General features: G+C 42.7%; 1 long non-coding RNA gene across 2 annotated transcripts in view; it reads right to left on the minus strand.

Moving 5' to 3' along the window:
* Nucleotides 1–544: 544 nt before the first annotated feature.
* Nucleotides 545–23,978, minus strand: part of LOC129428003 (uncharacterized) — a 51,949-nt gene continuing 28,515 nt past the window's right edge. For both annotated transcript variants that reach the window (XR_012373160.1, XR_012373159.1), the window contains exon 3: nucleotides 545–1,078. This is a non-coding gene — a long non-coding RNA (uncharacterized lncRNA). The remainder of the gene's footprint in view (nucleotides 1,079–23,978) is intronic.

Genomic DNA, 23,978 nt, shown 5'->3' on the forward strand with positions numbered 1-23,978 from the left:
TGTGAAAGTTCCTATTTCATCAATTGCGCCGAAAATTCAGAGAAAGCTCTTACATACACACGTACAAAACACTGTGCAGCATGTTTACTTGCTAAACAAGCAGTGGCCTCTGACATAATATTAGTTTGCGTGCATATAAACTCATAATTACTCCCGCTCATGTTTGAATGACAGCAGAGAGACTCGCCCACCGTCTCACAAACCCCCCCTCACAGTATTCAGCACAGAAGCGGTCGAAAGTGGACAAAAGAGACGGATTTAAATACCAGGTGTAAACGTAATGTGTCTCTCTCGTGATCCGATCGATGAAAACACATCTTAATACCAAGTGTAAATTTGCAAATACACCCCAACATTAAATTTATTGTAATGTCTACAATGATGTACACCCCAACATTAAATTTATTGTAATGTCTACAATGCTAAAAACTGCTGAGTTAGCGCTATAGGCTAGTTAATGCTATATGCTAGCGTAAAGGCTTAAGTTCTACTATTCACTTTGTAGTTACGTTTTTCAGGTCCATACTGAAAAAACACAAACATATCACTCAAAAATGTTTATTTTCAATCTCAGAATAATTGATTATTCCTCAAAATCTGTACAGGCTCAAACAGAGGGTCTGTGTGCACACACATAGAGCTACTAAACTCAAAGTAAACACAAGTACAGTGTTTAAGCAGCATTCCTGCAGTCTGCTGTAAGTGTAAAGGAAGCTTAGCTGAAGACAGGGACACGTGTTGTATTATCAGTCATATCAGTGTCCCGATCGTTGATATGTGTCACATTGCACGTCAAAACCTACAAGAGCTCTGTCGAGATAAAGGCGTTCAGGACAGATTTAGGTCAGGGTGTCAGATGGGTGATATTTCGGGGGTCAATAAGCCTCGCCCCTTGATGCCAAGCAAGAAGAAAGAAAGACCTCAGCTGTACCTTTCTAGTCACGTTTGACACCCCTCCATCCATATGCTGTCGCCCTCAGCTGTTTGCTTTACCCTGCGGTTCTCTCTGTGATTAGCGCTCTCTTCGTTTGATGTCTGGTAGTCGCTGCTCAGGAGCGAGATAGAGAAAGAGGGGAATCTGAAGGGGGGAGTGCAAATGATTGATGTCTTAGTATGATGCAAGAACTCAGAGACAAGGGCACAATGTACAGACTCAAGCTCCACACAGTTTTTTAGGGAGATCAAATAAAACCTGTGTAAAGAGCTTTTGAACTAAGTTCAGATTTTTTGCTTTTTCGTTGTTTTTTAGACCTCACATGACAATAACAATAAAGACTGAATTCACTAAAAGTTTCTTTGCGTTGGTGATTCACCAACAACATGCAATGTAGTTCATCAAGAGATGCAAAACGTCTCGGTTACGTATGTAACCCTCGTTCCCTGAAGGAAGGGAACGGAGACGTCACGTCGTGACCGACGAATTGGGAACCGCTTCGCGGGTGACCTATCTACTTCGAGAACTATCAGAAACGCCAATGAACTTGGCATGCAGGTATTTGCATAATGCCGGCGCCGCCCCGCCAGGTGCGTATATAAGGCGCAGGTGCATAATACCAAATCAGCTATATTATTGCTGAGAAGCCGAGCAACAGTGCCCGGCCTGAACAGCAATGGAACAGCAAACTGTGGCGACGGGACGTGACGTCTCCGTTCCCTTCCTTCAGGGAACGAGGGTTACATACGTAACCGAGACGTTCCCTTTCAGTCGGTCACTACGACGTCACGTCGTGACCGACGAATTGGGAATCCCTACCAAAACGCCACTGCAGCTGAACCCTTCCAGTGCCTGCAAAAGCCCTCCGCCCTCCACATAAAGGGGCGGAACCTAAGGCGAAATGCAGAAGGCCGGTCACTACCTGTTCCTTAACCCACGATAGTGAAGCAGCGAACTGGGAGAAGCGTCTAAACTGAGCGGAGCTAGAACACTGCGGAAGCCATCCCCTAAGAAGGTTAAATGGATGACATAAAAATATATGAAACAACCGACAGGTTGCTCAAAATAAAGTCTCTGAACAATACATGGTATGTTGAGAGATGCAGAGCAGGCTCTGCTAAGGAAAAACGTGGAGGATTAGAACCCCACGGACTATACACACAAATGAACCCCACGTAGGGGACAAATGTGGACGCCTAGCCTACACAGGTTTACAGAGAATACATCAGTGATAGGTTGACAGCGGATGCTCCGCAACACCAGCTATCAGGGCGGTGGAGGAGAGGCAAAAACAGTTTTTTAGACGTTTTTGCCCCGATGGCCTTCCATAATGGTGCAAATGTGCAGCACCAAAATAGAGGCTCCAAGCCGACACACGAGCCGACCCTCGGCATTCTTAACTAGTTAGTAGAAAGAACCCGAGTGGAAACCGGTTCGACACGAACACTATAGAATCTTGTGAACGTATTAGGTGTCGCCCAGCCTGCAGCTCTACAAATATCTGTTAGCGAGGAACCGCGAGCCAGTGCCCAAGATGATGCCACACTGCGTGTAGAGTGGGCACGTAAATTAAATGGACAAGGCACATTCTGCTTTTGATATGCAAGGGCTATAGTATCCACAATCCAATGGGACATCCTCTGCTTGGTGACAGCTTTTCCTTTCTGCTGACCACCGTAACAAACATAGAGCTGATCTGAGGTCCTAAAACTTTGCGTCCTGTCTATATACACACGTAGTGCACGAACAGGACATAACAAAGCCATGGCTGGTTCTGCCTCCTCCAAAGGCAGTGCTTGGAGATTCACCACTTGATCTCTAAAAGGAGTGGTGGGAACTTTGGGCACAAAGCCGGGCCGGGGTCTCAGTGTTACGCTGGATGCAGCCGGCCCGAACTGAAGGCACGATTCATCGACCGAAAATGCATGAATATCCCCTATCCTCTTAACAGAAGCCAAAGCAAGGAGAGTTAAAGTTTTCATTGTAAGAAATTTAACACTCACACTATGCAGAGGCTCGAATGGGGCTTCCTGGAGTGATTTCAGCACCAAGGACAGGTCCCAAGGAGGAATAGAGGGGGGACGCGAAGGATTCAGTCTTCGAGCGCCTCTGAGAAATCTAATGACTAGGTCGTGCTGACCCACTGTTCTACCGTTTACGGGTGAATGGTGAGCTGATATCGCAGCGATATCGACTTTAATAGTGGATGGTGACAGCCTATTCTCCAAACGACGCTGGAGATATAAAAGCACAACACTAATCGGGCATTCTCGGGGGTTTTCACTTCGGGAAGAACACCAGTCGACAAACAGGTTCCATTTAAGCGCGTAAGCCTGTCTCGTAGACGGCGCTCGCGCAGCAGCAATAGTGTTAGATACCTCTTGCGGTAAATCACTCATATCCTCCGTGCCCCGTCCAGAGACCACACATGGAGGTTCCACAGGTCGGGGCGCGGGTGCCATAATGTGCCCTCTTGTTGAGAAAGAAGGTCCTTCCTCAGGGGAATCTTCCACGGAGGGGCTGTCGCGAGGAGAGAGAGTTCTGGAAACCAACTCCTGGTTGTCCAATACGGTGCCACCAACAGCACGCTCTCCTCGTCCTCCCGGATTTTGCATAAGGTTTGCGCAATGAGGCTCACCGGAGGGAACGCGTATTTGCGCATGTTTCGCGGCCAGCTGTGTGCCAATGCATCCACGCCGAGCGAGTCGTCGGCTAGTGAATAGAACAGGCGACAATGGGTCGTCTCTGGGGAAGCAAACAGATCTATCTGCGCTTTGCCGAAACGTCTCCAAATTTGCTGAACCGCAATGGGGTGGAGTCGCCATTCGCCGGGACGCGCAGCCCGAGAGAGCGCATCCGCCTCTACATTGAGCGTGCCCGGGATGTAAATGGCACGAAGAGACCTCAAATTCTTCTGACTCCAAGTGAGGAGGTGACGGGCGAGATGCGACAGGTGACGCGAGCGTAAACCGCCTTGACGATTGATGTACGCCACGGTCGCAGTGTTGTCTGTACGAACTAATACATCTTTGCCCCGTAACTCGTTGCTGAAACGGACGAGCGCAAGATATACAGCCCACATTTCCCGGCAGTTTATGTGCCAATGCAGCTGGGGTGTCGTCCAGACCCCCGAAGCCGCAAGCCCATCGTACGTGGCCCCCCACCCCGTGTCTGACGCATCTGTGCATACTATCGCATGCCTGGAGACCTGTCTCAGAGGCACACCGGCTCGGAGAAACGCACGGTCTGACCACGGAGTGAAAGTGCGACGTCACGCCGGTGTAATGATAACACGGTGAATGCCGCGCAGCCACGCTCTCCTCGGGACTCGATCGTGAAGTCAATGTTGAAGCGGTCGCATATGAAGCAGCCCGAGCTGTGTCACAGCTGCGGCTGCTGCCATATGCCCCAAAAGCTTCTGAAATTGTTTCAGCGGGACCGCGCTCTTGCTCTTGAATGTATTCAGGCAAGTCAGAATCGACTGTACACGCGCATCTGTTAGACGAGCTGTCAAATCGACCGAGTCCAGTTCCATCCCGAGAAAAGAGATTCTCTGCACGGGGCAAAGCTTGCTCTTTTCCCAGTTGACCCGAAGACCCAAACGAGCGAGGTGTTTTAAAGTTAAATCTCTGTGATCGCACAGCGTCTGACGTGTTTGAGCTATTATTAGCCAATCGTCCAGATACGCGAGAATGCGCACACCTCTCTCTCTCAGGGGTTTTAAAGCCCCCTCCACTACTTTGGTGAATACACGGGGCGACAGAGAGAGCCCGAATGGGAGGACTTTGTACTGGTATGCTCGCCCCTCGAACGCAAAGCGGAGAAACGGCCTGTGTCGGGGGAGAATCGATACGTGAAAGTACGCGTCCTTCAGGTCGATAGATGCGAACCAATCGTTTGGACGAATGCATGGAAATATGCGTTTGGGCGTCAGCATTTTGAACGGCATTCTGTGAAGTGCACGGTTCAGCGAACGCAGGTCCAGGATCGGTCGCAAGCCGCCGCTTTTCTTGGGTACAATAAAGTAAGGGCTGTAAAACCCCGACCTCATCTCGGCTGGAGGGACCGGCTGGATCGCGTCTTTCGCCAATAAGACAGCGATCTCCGCACGGAGGACGTGCGCATCGGCAGCTCTCACCGTAGTGAAACGAACGCCGGAGAATTTGGGGGGACGCCGGGCAAATTGGATCGCATAGCCGAGACGAATCGTGCGTAAAAGCCAACACGACGGGCTGGGAAGCTGTTCCCACGCCCCCAGATACCGTGCGAGAGGGACTAAAGGCACGATCGGTGTACCCGCGGCAGGCGCAACGGAGGTGATCGCCGGTGTGTGCGTAACGGCCGCACCGACAGCAGTGTTGTGTGTGATAACACTCACCTGAGTCCGTTGCTGGGTGGTTGAGTAAGGGAGGCTCTGCTGAAGACACCTCACACCACTCGATGCACCCTCTGGCGAAGGAGGAGGGAGACGATGGGTTATGAGCCCGTAGCTGTCTCCTACCGGCTGAGAGCGCGGTGGGGTTATGAGCCCGTGCGTCGCTCTCGTTCTCCTCTGATGAGTCGGAGAACGAGGGGGGGTTATGAGCCCGCTCGTATCTCCGGAGCTCATCTGAAGACCTAGAGATGGAAGTGGAATTCGCTCTTTTTGTGGATTTGTGGGTGCCGACTGAAAAGTCGGCGGAACAGAAAAATGAAACAAAAGATTCCCCAACCGGCCCTCCTCCGGTGGGGGGAGTGGTGCCTTCACCATCTCCCGAAGAGCGATCCCCTCCATCTCTAGGTCGCCCGTCTCAGGGCCGCGTTGATCTTCTTTTACCACCCTTTGAAGCGGGCTGAGCGGGCGGGGCGGGCTGCTGACGACCGGTTCCTCGCTTCTTAGAAGAGCCCCGGGGAGGAACGGAGGCGGCCGCCGCAGGACGCCCTCGGCGAGGAGCAGGCTGAGGCGCCGACGTGGATGGGGCAGGCGCAGGACGCTTCCGACGTGGCATGATCTGAGCGATGGCCTCAGTCTGCTTCTTGGCCGCGGAGAATTGCTGCGCAAACTCCTCGACCGTCTCGCCGAACAGGCCGGTCTGGGAAACCGGAGCATTCAGGAGCCGGGTTTTATCAGCGTCCTTCATGTCCGCCAGACACAGCCAGAGATGGCGTTCCTGGACTACCAGGGTAGACATCGCACGCCCGACGGCGCGTGCGGTGACCTTGGTCGCACGAAGCGCCAGATCTGTAGCCGCACGTAGTTCGGAGAACTCCGCCGAGTCGTGACCTCCCGCGTGCAGATCCCTCAGAGCCTTAGCCTGATGAACCTGCAGCAATGCCATGGCATGCAGGGCAGAGGCTGCCTCCCCACAAGCCTTGTAAGCAGCACCGGACAGCGCCGAAGACTGCTTACAGGCCCGTGAGGGGAGAGTAGGCTGGTCCCGCCAGGAGGAAGCGACACCGGCCGGACACAACTGCATCGCGACCGGGCGCTCCACTGACGGGATACCAGTGTACCCCTTGGCATCTCCACCCTCGAGAAAGGTGAGAGGTGAAGGCTGATACGGCCGGTTCCGGGCGGAAAACGGGGTTTTCCACGACCGCGTCAGCTCTTCATGCACCTCGGGGAAGAAAGGCACCGGGGGCGAGGACTGAGAAGCCCTGGCACCCCCGAAGAACCAATCATCGAGGCGGGACGGTTCAGGTGGGGGAGGTTTAGTCCACTCCAAGCCGACCGCCTCCGCCGCCCGAGCGAGCATGGCTGCCATCTCAGGGTCGAACGCAGAAGCCGCAACCTGGCCCGAAGGCGGGAGCGGATCCGGATCGACGTCCGAGGCTGACAACCCCCCCTCCGACGTTACGGTGGACATCGCGTCAGGTGGAGGCTCGACAGAGCGCGAGGACACCGTAGAACACGGGCCGCTCGTCTCCATCGGGACCTCCGCTGGCAACGGATCAGGGCGCTGGGAGCTACTGGACGAACCAGCAGACCGACCCAGCACCGTTATACGGAGGTCATCCTTCGCCAATCTGGTAGCTGCGCCCTTAGCAGCACCAGACTGGGAAGGCGGGGGCCGTTGCCGGAGGAACGACACCCGTCTCCGCAAATCCGCTATAGTCATGCCCTCGCAGACGGGGCATGAGCTATCACGCAACGCTGCCTCTGCGTGCTGGAGCCCCAGACATGAGAGACAACGCTTGTGGCCATCCTGGGGGGCGATGAACACACCGCATCCAGAAACGGAGCACGGACGGAAATCCATCTTTAAAAAGACGACCCCGACCGTGACACGAATGAGTGGCTGTCTTTAAAAAGACACAAAGCTCAAACGTGCTGCTCTTTTAGGGAAATCACTCTTTTGTGCGAGCTGGTGAAACACACAGGGAGAGGCAAACGCACTCACTCGAACTCAAGTCCTAAAAAAAGAGACAGAGAGAGAGAGAAAGGGTGGAGAAACACTGCGAGCCTCCGCTGAGGTGTCTTTGCCCAACCAACTTCAGCAAGCTGAGACTTTTCTTCCCAGAACAGGATCTACGAAGATCAGTTTTAGAATAGCTTCTCGTGAGCAGATGTCTGCCGGCTTCGAAGCAATAAAGCTGATTTGGTATTATGCACCCGCGCCCCACACACGCACCTGGCGGGGCGGCGCCGGCACCACGCAAACACCTGCATGCCAAGCTCACCGGCGCCCCCGATAGCTCTCGAAGTAGACAGGTCACCCGCGAAGCGGTTCCCAATTCGTCGGTCACGACGTGACGTCGTAGTGACCGACTGAAAGGGAACGTCATCTTTCTCTGTACATTTCATATTCCATGCTTTTTGTCTGGTTAAATTGGTTATCATGTTGAAGTCTACGCTTGGATAATAGCATCTGCTAAATGACTAATGCTACGTTTAAACGGACATTTCACCTCTCTGGTTTCAAAAATAATATTGTGCACACATGTCAGTTTTCAGATAAGATAAGTGTTCATTTACACGTACCCCTGCATATATGCCGTCAAGAGAAGCTCAAACCCACCTAAGCCAATTACCGGCAGCGCTGGTGATACGCGGACTGGTTCGTCATTTTGGAGGGAGGAGTTGTTGCAGTAGATGTTCGTTGATGTCAAAGTACAGAGAGAGCGATTCGAAATTAGACCTCTACGTGTGATTTCTCAACTCGCTCTCGCGGTAAATTGACATCATCCCCCTGTCAGTTCTTGCTGCGCCGCATGAAGTCGAACACGTGTAAAATTTTGACCTCCGAGCACTCGTCTCTGCTCCTCGACATAATGGAGCAGCTGTATTTGAAATACAAACACATGAAATGAGTTTGCACGAACATAAATGTGCTCATGGAAGCGTTCAGAGTAGCAGTCACGTGTAAACATAGGTCGCACTTTTGACGTAGATGCGAGCTCTGATGCATGCTGTGACGTTGACCACCTAAACATCCGTTTGTCTCAGTTTACATGCAAGCGTGCAAACAAGGTTTTCAAAATATTCACATTGGCCGAAGTTTTTAGAAAGAATCGGTTTCAGAGGCGAAATTTACGTTTATGTGTAAACGAAGGGCGCAAACGAAGGCTAATGTCTCTTTTTTTTTCAAAATAACCATGTATGTGTAAACATAGGCTAGATGTAAAGTGAATTCTGTTTAAGGATATGTTTTCACGACAAGCGATTTGTACTAAAAACTGAAATATTTTCCTTTGCTTTTTTTACATTTCGCATCCACACTTGTCAAAAATTATTCCTGTTCACATAGATCAGCAAAAAATCCAAAAATTGCACATACCTGGCCACTAGTTGGCGATGTTAATCACTTTTTATCTGAACCCGGCATGCATAAATAATTTTTTTAACGATCATGAAAAATCAGACCCGAGTCCGACCCGTCCCAGTGGCAATTTTTTTAACCGATAAACGGCACCGATGTGTGTGTAGTCAGCAGCCCCGCACACACGAGTCAGACAAAAAGAAACCCCAGTGGCCTTGCATCCAATTTGGACCAATGCATTTATTATTATTTGTTATCTGACGACAACACCAAGATAACCAACACATCCTCCCCCCATGTCGTCAATATTTGATGACACTTGACCATTCGTCAATATGTGACGGGGAGGGTATACCTTTCGCGTCATTTTTTGACGAACTGGGGACTTCAATACTATTACGTCCGTTGCATTCTCTTTCCTATTTTCTTACCATTTTCGCGTCGGTTTAGGGTTAGATTACGCAAAATTAAACAGTGTACACGAAATTAAACAGTTGTCACCTGGCGTTGGGGTTAGAGTTAGGTATGACAGTTGTCACCTGGCGTTGGGGTTAGAGTTAGGTTTGGGTAGGGATGTCATTATGTAAATCTAACCCTAAACCGACGCGAAAATGGTAAGAAAATAGGAAAGAGAATGCAACGGACGTAATAGTATTGAAGTCCCCAGTTCGTCACAAAAAATGACGCGAAAGGTATACCCTCCCCGTCACATATTGACGAATGGTCAAGTGTCGTCAAATATTGACGACATGGGGTGAGGATGGGTTGAGATAACTGCTAAAATGTGCATTTAAAATTGATTGTCAGTTGTGTCTTAATGAAAATTAACTTACCGTCAGCCACACGTTGTTGCAAGCTCTTTTGGCAAACAGAGAAGGGGTTGGAAAAGGACTCGATGTACACATGCGAGATATTTATTCACACATGCCTGCATAATTATGTTTTTGCAGTGTTTGCCCAGTTACCAAATTTACATATAGACGGTTTCATTGAATGCACGTGCTGTGACGCGATTACGCATCTGGTCGTAACTTTACTTCTGATATCTGTTTGTTTAATGGTCTGACTAGTTGCTAAACTGAACTCTTGAAGAAATATCTCGTCGAAAATAACAAATGTTTTGGTTTCCTATGTAAGCTATATGTTGTTTAATTTGCTTGTTATATAAATAAACTACTTTAAAAGGACTTTGTTGTTTTTTATTCTTGGCAGAGTTTACCGGAAGTTACGTGTGTTCCACGAAAGCTGCTTGTTTATGTAGTTACTGCTGAAACCGTATATAGTTAACAAGTGTTAAAACAAATATAGCAGAAAGATGTGTGGATAAAAAAGGCAATAAAATCATTCTTATAATTTTTATATTCCATTCAAAGTGTGCATCAAATAAAACTCTACATGTTATTTATTTATTGTTTGGTATTTTAATAAATACATTTTTTCACAGTTGCTTGAAATTGGAAATCTTAATCACAAAAAAATGAGGAAATACTTTTACAAGCCTCAATTTACTTCCCATCGCTGTGAATGACAGATCCAGCTGTTTTGCCTGAGGTTAACACAGAAGCAAATCCCTGTGTCTCATTCATTACTGCCTAATAATGCAAAAACTCATTATCATGGTCATAGTCCTTCTGTCAACGTGCAGAGCAAAACAGCCAGGTTTTCTTCACCTCCTTAATAACTTTGTCATTATAACAATAGATTTGTCTGTCTGAGGTGACAGTCAATGTTCGAGCTTACTTGAGTCCAGGAGAGTCACGGTTTGGCTGGTTATTAGTCTGACAGCTGCTTGCCACCAACACGATCAGAGGTTTCATTTGAGACTAGCACCAAGCTAAACGTGAAGGGTTTATTATAAAAGAACAAGCAAATATAACAAAATGCTATAAAAAACGCTACTGAGCAGCTGCTGATATTTACAACCTTTCCTAAACCGTTCATCACTTTCCATTCTGTCCATGTGTTCAAGAGCTTCCCCGGGTTTGGTTTCCATGGTCCATTGGCTCAGCAGACAGGGTGGATCATTCCCAACTCTACAGCACACAAGTCCGGTTCGTCTCTTCCCGTCTGTTGGAGATGCTGGATGTCCGCATCTCCATCCAAAACTTCCCATTTGTTATGAATATGCCCTCGGCCCTGGCGCTCACAGATGCTCTCGGCCACTTGCTGGGTCTTAATCAAAGTTGGCATGGGAAGCGTAACAGGTGAGCCCTGCTAATGAAAACGATTACAAGGGGCTCCAGTGGAGAGATGAGCTTCAGGCACAACCGAAGCCTGGACGGTCGTACTGATGGGGGGTTTTGCCCTTCTGAGAGGCAGATGTGTTTGCTTTGGCTCTTGTCTTGACACCTTTACTGATTTGTCTGATGACCGTGTGGACAGTTTTTTTAAGTAGGGAAATTTTACGACTAGGGGTAACATTTTATTTGCACCTATTGTCCGATTCATGATTTTACATTTCCTTTGGTGTGTAAATGTGTATTAGTACATGTTAACGATATGCAAAATGTAAAAACCCCAAAGTAAACAATGTTGTGAGTTATCATCTCCAGCGTAAATCTCTTTTCTTGGACTATAACAAACACACTGATTGAAGGGGCAACAGTTTACTTCCTGAGATTGGTGACGTAAAGAAGACCGACATTATCATAATTCCTCCCGCTTTGGACTCACAGCCTGTAAGTTAACTCCTGTTAGCATTGCATTGTAAGCGAATCTTTCAAACATGGTAAGGTGCGTCAAATTTTCGTCTGACATCAGCGGTATTCAGGCCAATCACAACGTACAGATTAACTGGCCAATCAGGGACACAGCGCTTTTCAAATCTGTGCGTTTCAGGAAGAAAGTGAAATCTGGAGATACAAAAATGTACAGTATGTGGAAGAGAATGTGTTTTTTAACCATAAACCACGCAAACACATTGTATTATACCAAATACACAACATAACGTTGTTATTTAGCAATGAAATAGGAGCTCTTTAACTAACTAATATATACACTGCATGTAATTTTGTGTTTTAAAGATGTCTAAAGCCAGTTTCACACGGTACACGGCAAGCAGCGGAATCGTAACCGCCCCCGTTATTCCGCTTTCCGCAAGTCTCACTCACGGTTGCCGCGTACTGTGTGAAAATGTCAGGATCCTGCCAGATCCTTGTTTGTATTTAGATCTGGTTTGCATGGCAGGGTTCTGACAGTACAATGTTTTATGTGGGAGATGCATGGTTTTAGTATTGGTTTATTCTGATCACGCATTTCCCGGGTCTCGTCACTTTTTCCCCGATCCCTTACTTGTAATGATTTCCAGGTGTATGTAATTTATTTTTTCCCTAAATAAGAGTCCTTGTGTTTGTTGCCCATTACGGGTTCGTCTGATCTATCGTGCCTTGTTACCTGTAAGTTTGCCAGTTAGTTCATGGTCCAGTCGATGTCTAGTGTTTGTTTATTTTGAGGTTTAGTGCAGTATTGTTTGACTTTTGTTTGCCTTGTTCTGTTTGCGCCCTAGTGGGTTTTGTTTTCTGTTTTTGTATTTAATAAATTATTATTGTGTTTTCGTATCCATGTCTGCATTTGGGTTCTCTCCGTTTCCGATTCCTGACAGAAACACATTACGAACTATTATAAACATTAACTAAGCAGATTATGTTGTATTCTGTACTGTAATCACATTTTTGTAATAATATATATTAGCAGAATAAAAAAATCGTCTAAATCTGCATATTTTTATCAGCATAATATTAGTTGTTTTTTAACAATTTGTGTATTTATTGTTTACTGGCAATGTTTATGAAAGGTTTTACTGGATGGATTTGTAAATACAGATCATGAGTGCAAGTGCGCCACATTCAGTTCTTGTGCATGGATTATGGTTAAAACAAATGTTTTGTAGAGATTTCCTGCATTTGTATTAGCTATTATGGCAACCCCTAACTGCACAAATTATGTTGGTCTTCCTGGATTTCATAATAAACATTAAACAGCCAGTTAAAACGGCACACTAGTGTCCTTCGCAATAGACTACCATTAGCCTTAGGGCCCACCGGAAGTCATAAACAGGAAAGCTCAAAGATGGCGGCGGCCACATTTACGTCAAGAAACAGGTGGATAAACAGACACTTTGTCAACATAAAATGGCATTTTATTTTCATAAATGTTTCTTAAACTGTTACCAGTGCACCAGATTTTATAATACGTTTTAACACAATTTTAGCTTAAATTGCAATTATCAAACAAACATGCCAATTGAATTTTTCTGTGCGAATGGTTAAAGGTGCAGTGTGTAAATTTTAGTACATCTAGTGGTGAGGTTGCAAATTGCAACCAACGTTTTAGTCCACCGTTCACCAAAATGCATAGAGAAGCTACGGTAGCCACCACTGGACAACCATGTCATCGTTGGAGACAACTTAGTAAAAAAAGTTTGTCTGTTAAGGGCTTCTGTAGAAACAAAATGGCAACTTCCATGTAAGGGGATCAGCGATGTATGTAGATAAAAAATACTCATTCTAAGGTAATAAAAAATAACAGTTTATTTTGTGAGGGCTTTATACACCACTGATTATATAGTTATGTATATTATATTGCATTTTTGTCAAGAGATTGTATAAAAGTTACACACTGCACCTTTAAACAAACTGGAGGTTTTACTAAAATCATTAGAAAAAGCATGAGCGAGCCTGAATTTATTCTATCCATTTAAATTTCTTTCACAGACATACTCTCATAAAGATGCGGGCATATGAATTCCCGGCTGCCTGGGCCAAATGCTCATCTGTGTTTGACAATACCAGGTTGCTGTGTCATATCTATAAGAGAGGGTGGTAATCCGATCCTTTAGTCAGCTCAACGTCCGCATAAGCATTCAGCCCTGGTGCGTAACCAGCCGCTCTAAATGACTCTGCCGGGTTTTGATAGAGATTAGTGTCCTGTGCCTTAATGACCCCTCAAATTAGTACCCAGAATTATACTAATTAGAAGTGTGTGCTTTCCTTTAATTAAGAGCTGAAATGCATCGTTGACTTTGGTGAGTTTTGGAAAGTTCATCTGGGGCTTGCAGAGCGGGGTCTCTCGGCAGCCCTCCAAAACCGAGCATCACCCCGGACCTCTAAACCACATTATTCACAGTCGACTTGGCTGTGCTCACGGTGAAATCACAGCGCCTTCCGTGCCACTTTCCCCTCACCCCGTCAGCACACCAGGGTTCCTTTCAAGCACGCTATTTCGAAGCCACCCCCCGTCCCCCGTGTTCCAGCGTGATTCGAAATTGCATGTATACTGTCCTTCAGAGTAAAGTGTTTGGGCACCCCTGGTTTTAAACCAATCTAATCCTAGTAATCACGGATTGTGTTCACACGTCCCTGCACCCGCTGAAAAAAATCGAGGTCGGAGAGTCTGAACAGAATCCCTGCCAGCGTGGAGCCATGACCCGAATAGCAGCCAATATAGCGCCTTATTTCTCTATACTTTAAGAGATATGTGCTAGCAAAACGAAAGTGACAGAAAGTGCTTTGTGGCCGGCAGGGAGATACACGTATCCCCTATATAAAATGACAAGTGCATTTTCCGAAAAGAAAGACTATAATGTTTTTCTATTTAGCGGTTGACAGTTTGCCTTCGTCATAACATGAGCTTAAGGGGTTCGGAACAAGCGTGATTATTTTAGGCCCCTGGCGTCTCTCCCTCCACAAATTGAAATCTTTTACGGGGAAAGCACTGTCACGGCCCCGCGGATAGGAAGGCCCCTAAATCAGCATGCAAAGTGAATCTGCTATATTCGCTTTCATTGACCTCCATCTTTGCACTGAGCGCAACAGCAATAAAAAAGAAAAAGCACTTCTTTTCTGAAGGCGTCCCGTGAGTCTATCAAATTTTTCTCGGGATGGAGTTTCATGGATTTGCAAAGCAGCGGAGCATTATGTCCATTAAGGTGAACTGCAGTCGTGTGTTTGCTGAACCTGGAATCAAAATGGCATCTGACACCGAGAGATTATTATACTTTTCACACAAACACTGAAGCACCAAAGCACCTGCAGCTCCTTTCTTGTATAAAGACAGATTGAATTGGCCCTCATGTGCTAGCGTCTGTAAATGAGAATAAGTGATATTGATTTAAAATGTAACCATAATTCAAATTTTTATTTGCATTTTTTGACATCATTGATCTATTGAAATAACACGTCTTTAGACATTGGTCCTATTTTAAATTGGCAAATTTACCAAAAAATTTTTTCTTAAACTTGTTAAAATGTAGATTTCAGTGGCGGCTCGTGACTGCTTTTCCGAGGGGCGCTAAATCAAAATATGTGTTCGGAGTGTCGTGTGTGTTGCTCGTGTTTTCAAAGTGTGTGTTTGTTGCGTCATGTGAACCATGTCCATCGCGTGTTTTGTCAAAATAAGTGCCTGCTGCACACGCGTCAAAACCGTTTATGATAAAGAGACGCTTACATTCACAAAATACACGTAAGACACTAACTTACAGTAGCACTAAACTCTGATTACACATGAGATTATGCAAGTATCTGGCAAATGCGAGCGTCTCTTTTATAATTAACCCTTTAGATGCGTCTGCAGCAGGCACTTATTTTGGCATGACACGTGATGCACACATCTCTCAACACACAGAACACATATTTTGAAATGACGAACCACACACATGACGCGCTACATACATGTTGTGACGAACTTCACATTGTGCGCCCTTGAATAAAGAAGTCACCGGCCGCCACTGGTAGATTTATATTTCTACCCAGTCTCACAAGGTTTCGTGATATAGTCACGTCATTTTTTTTATTCTTTTTTCGTGATATTATTACGAATTTCCGCGTTTTTTCGTAATCGTATAATGCTGTTTTCATGTAATTATCACATATTGGTTACTCAACTGCTTTTTCCTATTTTTAAACCATTGTCGCTTCGGTTTAAGATTAGATTTGGTGCTTGCATTAGAATGTCACTTTATATATTGGTTTATACTATTTTTACGGATATTTTTTATATGTCGCCTGGCGTTAGGGTTAGAGTTGGGTTTGGGTAGGGATGTCATTTTATGTAAATCTAACCCTAAAACGAAGCGACAATGGTAAGAAAAAAGGACAAAACAGTTGAGTAACCAATACGTGATAATCACACGAAAACAGGAATTCGTTATACGATCACGAAAAACTCGGAAATTCGTGATAATATCATGAAAAAAGAATCAAAAAATTACGTGACTATACAACGAAATTTCGTGAGACTGGGCTGTATATTTATGTTATTTACTGGAAACAGTTTGTTCAAAGTTAAATAAACATTAAACATTAAAGTCTTTATCTTTACAGAATAAAACTAAAATAACAGCCGCATGCAAAACATTCTGGGAACCAAAATCTGAAGGGAAAAAAACATAAAAATGATTTCTGGTTCCCAGAGTGCTTTGCATGAGGCTGTTATTGTATGGTTTTATTTTGTTGAGATAGGGACTTGTTAATGTTTAATGTTCATTTAACTTTGAACAAACTGTTGCCATTCAATTACATAAATTTAAGTCTAGTAAGTTAATGGCAAACAGCATTTTTTTTACCATGTACATATTTGTGATAAACTGTATAAACCAAGTTCTCAATGTTTATAAAAACGAATCTTTTCTTTCTAACTAAACTTGATAGCTGGGTGTGAGCTGTGTAGGCTGAAGGAAACTTTGTACAGTATAGCAGTTCTTATATTGTTGCTTTCCTAATGGTACATTCACACCAGCCACAGTAGAGGTGGCAAAAACGCGCTATTTGCGCGTAGTTGAGGTTACTCGCTTGATTTGCGTGTGAAAGCCGCGTAATTTTGCGACTCCGCTAAGAGTCTGCTCGCTTCCTGTAATCACGTCACTACTACAGCAAAGTCCTGATTGGTTAACGCGGCATGAAAATCCGGTGAAGTTCAGATTTTTGTTCAGAACTTTCCGGCGGCAACGCTCAATTCGTGTCTTTGCATTGACTTAACATGTAAATCACTCGCGCTTGCCGCCTCTACCGCGTCTGGTGTGAACCCTACATAAGATGACTTGTTTTGCTGTTTTCCTTAGCTTTGTAAATCCTTTGGATAATTGTAAATGTTTCTTTACTTGGCTAACAAATTAAGCACAATTGTTAGCTTCAAAATTTGTAGTAATCAAAAACATTAAATATTTTGCAAATTATAGAAGTGCATTATAATGTTAAAAGTGCATTACAGTACATTATTATTGTATTTATAGTAGGGCTGTCAAAATTAACGCGTTAATAACGCGTTAACGCAAATTCATTTTAACGCCACTAATTTGTGACTCTCTCTAAATGAGTAAAAGGTTTTCATAGAAATAAGAACATTAAGCAAATTGTCTACCAAATCCAATGCTCTAAATGCTCGTTGGACATCTGATATGATCTTTATTTATACATCTGAGAGGTGTAACGTTACCGTCCTCCTAATGCTTAATCTAATACAAAGATGTGTCTCAATTCATTTTGGTTTCGCTTTTATGCATGACTTAGAAAATAGACTGCAGGACTTGCTTGATGTTAAAAGAGTCATTAAGAGAGATAAAGTTCGGTACCTGATTAATGTTAAAGAGTTATTAAGAGCGACAAGACTCAAAAGCGATCCCCTCACGCTGACTGACTGATATCTGAAGCGCGTGCACACAGACGCGCGAGTGCGCGACCCGGATATATAGACATCTACACAAAATTAAAGTTTTACAAATATCTGCTTTGATAAGAATTCACGCAGGTAGGCTCTATAATCTGTTATGTTTTAAGTTTGGTTAACTGTTGGGTAAAACTATCTGATGTGTAACATTATATTAGATCACTTAGATTTTAAGCAGTCTGTCTCAATGTCAATCAAACAAAAGGAAAAAAAGTTGAACATACATTGATGATGTTTTTGCTTTGTGTGTGCTAAATCTATTAGTTTTACCAGTGATTTTAAGGTATTGATGTGGTAATATAATGTATGGATGTGGAAATGTTTGTGGTAATTTGACTCTTTCAACTTCAAACACGTGTAGTTCTGTCATATTTTGTTAACAAATCATGCATTGTTCTATGTTTTAATAGAGAATGTCAAAATATGAACAACTATTTTTTAAAAATTTGCTAATTCCGACTCAACTTGCCAGCACAGGTCACAAATGATGCAGCAGCAAACAAAAATGAAGAAAGAAAAATCTTCTGAAAGGAAAATTCATATACAAAACAATGGCTGGTGATTCTGTTAAAATGTAAACAGGCTGTTGTTAACATACATTTGCATAAAGCATCTATATATGTATATATGATTAGAATATTAAAAACCTGAAAAGTGTTAAATTAGGGTAAATTTAGAATGGATAAAAATGTGCGATTAATTTGCGATTAATCGCAGTTAACTCATGAAATCATGCGATTAATCTAGATTAATTTTTTTAATCTATTGACAGCCCTAATTTATAGTGAACTATATGCATAAGTAAAAGTACCATCTACTGTATAGATGCTGATGTTGAAGTTCTCACCTCCTACGGCTTTACACATTTGCATACAAATTGTCTGGCCTTACCAGACCTCTGAAGGCGACCAATACTCTCAACATCTGCATTTTATGCAAAATACATTTTCTAAAAAAAAATATTTACGATAAGCACAAAAAGATCATATGCCACCGAAAGTACCAACATCAGTTACATTAACGGTTATTTACTAATAACAGTCTCTAAATAAATAATTTTGGCAGGCACATGCTAATAAATTATCAAATAACAACTATGAACTTTGCATTCTTGGTAAAAAGCATCGTAAGACCCTGATAACCTGTTGGACAGCTATTTTGCTGTTGTCTTATATAGCCATTAAAGATAATGACCCCTTTAGATTGTGGGTTGGACTGTTGTGTTCTCGCAGACTATAAGACGCTAGAAAACAACACATAGAGATGCAGCAGTAAAGTACTTCAGACAGATTGCCACTTTACAACACTGTGCACATATTCCATTCCAGAGGCTGAAAGTTTAATCTTTATAAGCTTTGAGAAAGTACCAGATAAAATGAGTTAAACGTACTGTGCGGAGGCTACTGTGCATCATTCAGAATGGCCAAATGAAATATGAAGAGGAGTTTAGAAATGGTTGAAAGGATTTGCTGTTTTGCATGTGGCCTGGCTTTGCAATGTGAAATCATTTAGCTGAACTTGAACTTTACTGCAAACCGCAGTTCACTGATTTTTTTTGTATAGATTTTCTTTTTATTATCTGTTTTACTATTTTATTAACCCAATAGAGATGCTATTTGACAGAGCTAAAGCAGTTTGGAAACAGGAAGAATTGGCTAAAATTCCAAAAGATTTGCATACTTTTTCCAGTATATGTATATGAAATCTGTCAGACATTATCTAGATACTTTGACAAATCTAAGCACAGTATTAGATATTCCTGAGATTTTCTTTAAAGGTCAGCTCCATTTGTTATCCATTTAATCTCTTGTCTATGACATACAGCTAATTTATTAAAAGGATCTCATCTGTAATGTTTCATATTGTCCTGGTCTATTGAATTCAAACAAGCAGTGTAAATGCAGTCAAAGAAAGCATTTCTTACTCAACAAATTGCCAAGGGAAATAATTTAAGATTGTTCAGTCAATCTAACACCTATTTCTTTCATTTTACTGCTAACCTGCTTATTTGAGGGATTTTGTCATTATTATTGTGTTCTTTAATTCCTTTTTAGCGCTTGTCGTCTGTCTTTGTTGTCAGGGGCCAATTCAATATCCACGGGTTCGAGCATTTCGTTCCCCAGAGATTTTCCATCTTTGACGTGTTTGAGAGCAGCTGTCACGGAGGTCTCTTTCCGTTAAGTCATCTGTCATGTCCAGACAGAAGTTTGCTCGTCACTTGTCATTTGTATCCTGGCACTTTTCTATAGAGACTTTATCTCTGTCATACATGCCGAAATTGATTTTGACCACAAGGCCGCTCAGAGTCAGGTGTTCATACGAAGTGCAGTTCCCATTTCAAGTGTCTGTACTGATCTATATTGGGGCATCTCCAGATATGGCCGAGCATGTGCCACAATGTGTATGTGTGAACATAATACATGTACAGTATTTGTTAGCTAGTGCTTAAAATATTGTTTCTTTTTTTACATTTTCTAATCAACCCACTCTGCATGCACACTTCACACCCCCAAATTAAGATGCTTGTTGTCATTCCGGGTTCATTGCAAATACGTATCGCTGCTTTACATAAATCAATTCGAAATGAAGTCATAAACTCACAGTTTATGTTGCCACCAACTCTTGCAAGATGTATTTATGTATGTGAAAATTAAAGTCGCTGTCATTCTTTGTGAATATAAATATCAGTTTTTCAGTTTGTCAAACAGCTTCACTCGAAACTAAACAGCAATTTTTTTTTTTTTTTTGCTCTGAAGTTTATCTTTCAAAACTTAGAAGACTTACTAAAGACATAACCCAGAATAATTTTTACTGCTCAGATGTTGCTCTTTCATAACTCAGGAGATTAGATGGAGTTCTTGGTTGTGCTTTATACAGTCTCACATTATAAACGCCTGGTTGTATTTTGGTATTTTTATGACGTTCTTTAATGTCTTATTACAACGTTCTGATTCTGCTATTTTAATACCTAGATAAAAAGTTGCATGTGATATTTACTTTTTTTACTACCATCCTTTAAAAACATTTAAACTTATTTAAAAACATTGTGCTGCAAACATTGTGCTGCAACATTACCTAAATACAACTAAAATACAGTGGCAAGAAAAAGTATGTGAACCTTTTGGAATTTTCTAAATAAATTTGTCATAAAATGTAATCTGATCCTCAACTAAGTCAAGGGTATTGACAAACATAATGTGTCTAAAATAATTACACAAAAAAGGTTTATCTTTCATGTCTTTATTGAACAAACTAATTCAACATTCAAAATGGCAGTGGATAAAGTAAGTGAACCTTAGAATTAATAACTGGTTGACCCCCTTGGCAGCAATAACCTCAACCAGACGCTTCCTGTAGCTGTGGATCAGACCTGCACATCGATAATGAGTAATTTTAACTCATTTTCCCGGCAGAACTGCTTTCAAGTCAATCCATAGCATCTCTATTGGGTTGAGGTCTGAACTCTTGGCCACTCAAAAAGGTGGATTTTGTTTTTCTCAAGCTTGTGGACTTGCTCTGGTGTTTTGCGTCATCCTGTAGGGTCACCCACCTTCTACACAGTTTCAGCTGACGTTCAGACATTCTCACATTATCCTGAATAATTGATATATACTTGGGAATTCATCTTCCCCTCAATTACCCCATTCACACAGACCTTTGGTCCCAGAAAATACCCGTAAAATTGCCAGACAAGCGTCTGTGTGAACACAAACTCGTCCCGTTAATCTTCTGGAATCGTTGCCGGAAAGAGGACCTAGTCAGATACACGGAAAACCCTCTGTGTGAACAAGAAGCCGAAACAATGCCGTAATGGACGCGTCATCATCACAACAAAAGTTATGGTTCAGCTCCTTAAAACGAGAGATAACATGCATATAAACATTTACCACGAGAAATGTTGCAAACTAGATTGAAGAAGTTATCAGGAAATTATAAATGAGACGCATAAACAATGACGCACGTGCCGTAGTGAGGACGCGCGTGTCATGGCAACATGAAGTTGGTTCAACTCTTTAAAATGAGGGATTTACAACATTCACGACGAGAAATGTCAGCAAACTGGACTGAAGCAGATATCAGGTAAGTTAGCTCATTACTTACTGCGTTGAAACGGAGATCATTCAGCAGCATAAAAGAATATCGCGTCACGTGCTCATTTGAGCTATAATAAACGAAAATACCCGTGCGTCATCCCAACAAAATATATAGTTCAGCTCCTCGAAATGCAGGTTTTAAATGCATATAAACAATCACGATGAGAAATATCTGAAAACTGTAGAGATCAGGGAGCTCGTCAAATATCCACTCTGAAGCTGAGATCATTCACCAGCATAGAACTGTGCGTTCACGCGCTCCTTTATAGTCTTATCATAAACAAAAAATGCATGCGAGATGTTTCTGGAGAGAGAAAACATAAATAATTTGCAAACTTCGGACGGTGCGTAGAAGAGAGGGCAGGACTTTCAACCGGTCACTGTCTTTCCGGGACCATCAGATGCCGGGTAATTATGGCAGTGTGAATGAACAAAAAATCTAACGATTCCGGAAAAATCCAGGATCCATTTTACGTGTATTTTCCGGAATGTCTGTGTGAAAAGGGCTAATGATTGCAAGCTGGCCAGGCCCAAATCATAATGTTTCCCCTACCATACTTTACAGTTGGGATGATGTTTTCATGATGATATCCAGTGCCCTTTCTGCGGCAGATGTATCGCTGTGTGTTTTATCCAAATAGTTCAATTTAAGTTTTATCAGTCCACAAAACATTTTGCCAATACCGCTGTGGAGTGTCAGTGTTCTCTTTTGCAAACTTCAGGCATGCAACAATCTTCTTTTTAGTAAGCTGTGGCTTCCTTTGTGGTGTCCTGCCGTGTATAACCTGCATGGTCAGTGTTGTAGACTCATAAACAGACATGTTAGCAAGATCCAATGATGCCTTCAAATCTTTGGCGGTCATTCAGGGTTGTACATTTAATGTGAAATCAACAGTTCATTTTAAAATCTTCTATACTAAGACTATTGATTGCAAATCTGAGCTCAGTTTGTGAGATTGTTGAGATCTTTTTTTAAAATAAAACACAAAATGAAACATTGGTGAGATTATTGGGTCTTTTTCTGCCGTGTATAACCTGCATGTTCAGTGTTGTAGACTCATAAACAGACATGTTAGCAAGATCCAATGATGCCTTCAAATCTTTGGCTGTCATTCAGGGTTGTTTCTTTACCTCATTGTTGAGTCTTCCTTGTGCTCTTGGTGTCCTTTTGACTGGGCGCCCACTTCTTGGTAAAGTAGCAACAATCCCAAAGCATTTCCTCTTTTGTAGATTGTTTGCCTAACTGTAGACTGGTGAATTTCTAAAGTCTTTGAAATAACGTTGTAACCCTTTCCAGCTTTATGTAAAGCAACAATTCTTGATGGTAGCTCCTCTGAAAGCTCTTTTTGACGTGGCGTGGCTCACATAAGCGTGTACTTCTGCAGAGCAAACTCCAAAAGTTTGAGGGCCTTTTATTTATTTTTACTTTTTTTGTCAAAGTAGCTGAAGTCCACACCTCTAAACGTATTTTAAGGGTCATTAACTCAAGGGTTCACATATTTTTTCCACAAGCACTATGAGGCTTTTTGGCTGTTGTCAATAAAGACATGAAAGTTCAGAATTTTTTGATGTAACTATTTTTAGACACATTATGTTTGTCAATATCCTTGACTTAGATGAAGATCAGATCACACTTTATGACAAATTTATTAAGAAAAAATTCCAAAAGGTTCACATACTTTTTCTTGCTACTGTACAACGTTGTGAAAACTTTTTGTGTTTGCTGGGAGCATAGTCATAGTGTTTCTCCTGAAATTGCTTAGGGGAAGTGAAAAGTATAGAGCTGTAACTATATACTGTAGCTAAAATAATCTGGTTTTGTACATTTAATGTGAAATCAACAGTTCATTTTAAAATCTTCTATACTAAGACTATTGATTGCAAATCTGAGCTCAGTTTGTGAGATTGTTGAGATCTTTTTTTAAAATAAAACACAAAATGAAACATTGGTGAGATTATTGGGTCTTTTTCTCAAGATAAATATCTGAGAATGAGACTAAACGGTTTTTTTTTGCTCTCCATTTAATCTCATCACTGTCTAAGAGAATTTTGTCTATCGTTTGGAAAGATATGTTGTAAGATGTTTCTCCCGAAATTACTTATGAAAGCATAAACTCAAACGAATAAGTCAAATGTAAGAATTAATATTGAAATCTTTATGTTTTGATTTAAATTTCAGCACAGTTTCAAACTGGATCTTCAAAACAAGACATCAGAAAACAAATTTAAGAAGTAGACGATTAAGTCAGTTTTCACTAAATCTCCATTGCAATCTCATGACAATTCATACATATTTAACAAGGTGGCTAATTCATATTTAATTGTACAACCACATTTGTACATTTTTGTACAATTTGCCTTGACCCATGTTTTGTTGGGGTTAGGGGTGGGTTTCGTTATAGTTTTTTAATGATATTTGTACGTTTTTCCACAATTAACTTCAAATTAGCCAACTCGTAAAACGTACGAAATCTCATGAGATCATACTGGAATCTCACACTCAGATACTAAAGAGACTTATCTTTGTATTGTTGCATTTTTAACAGGGTG

This window comes from Misgurnus anguillicaudatus, chromosome 14, assembly GCF_027580225.2.
Source record: "Misgurnus anguillicaudatus chromosome 14, ASM2758022v2, whole genome shotgun sequence".
NCBI lineage: Eukaryota > Metazoa > Chordata > Actinopteri > Cypriniformes > Cobitidae > Misgurnus > Misgurnus anguillicaudatus.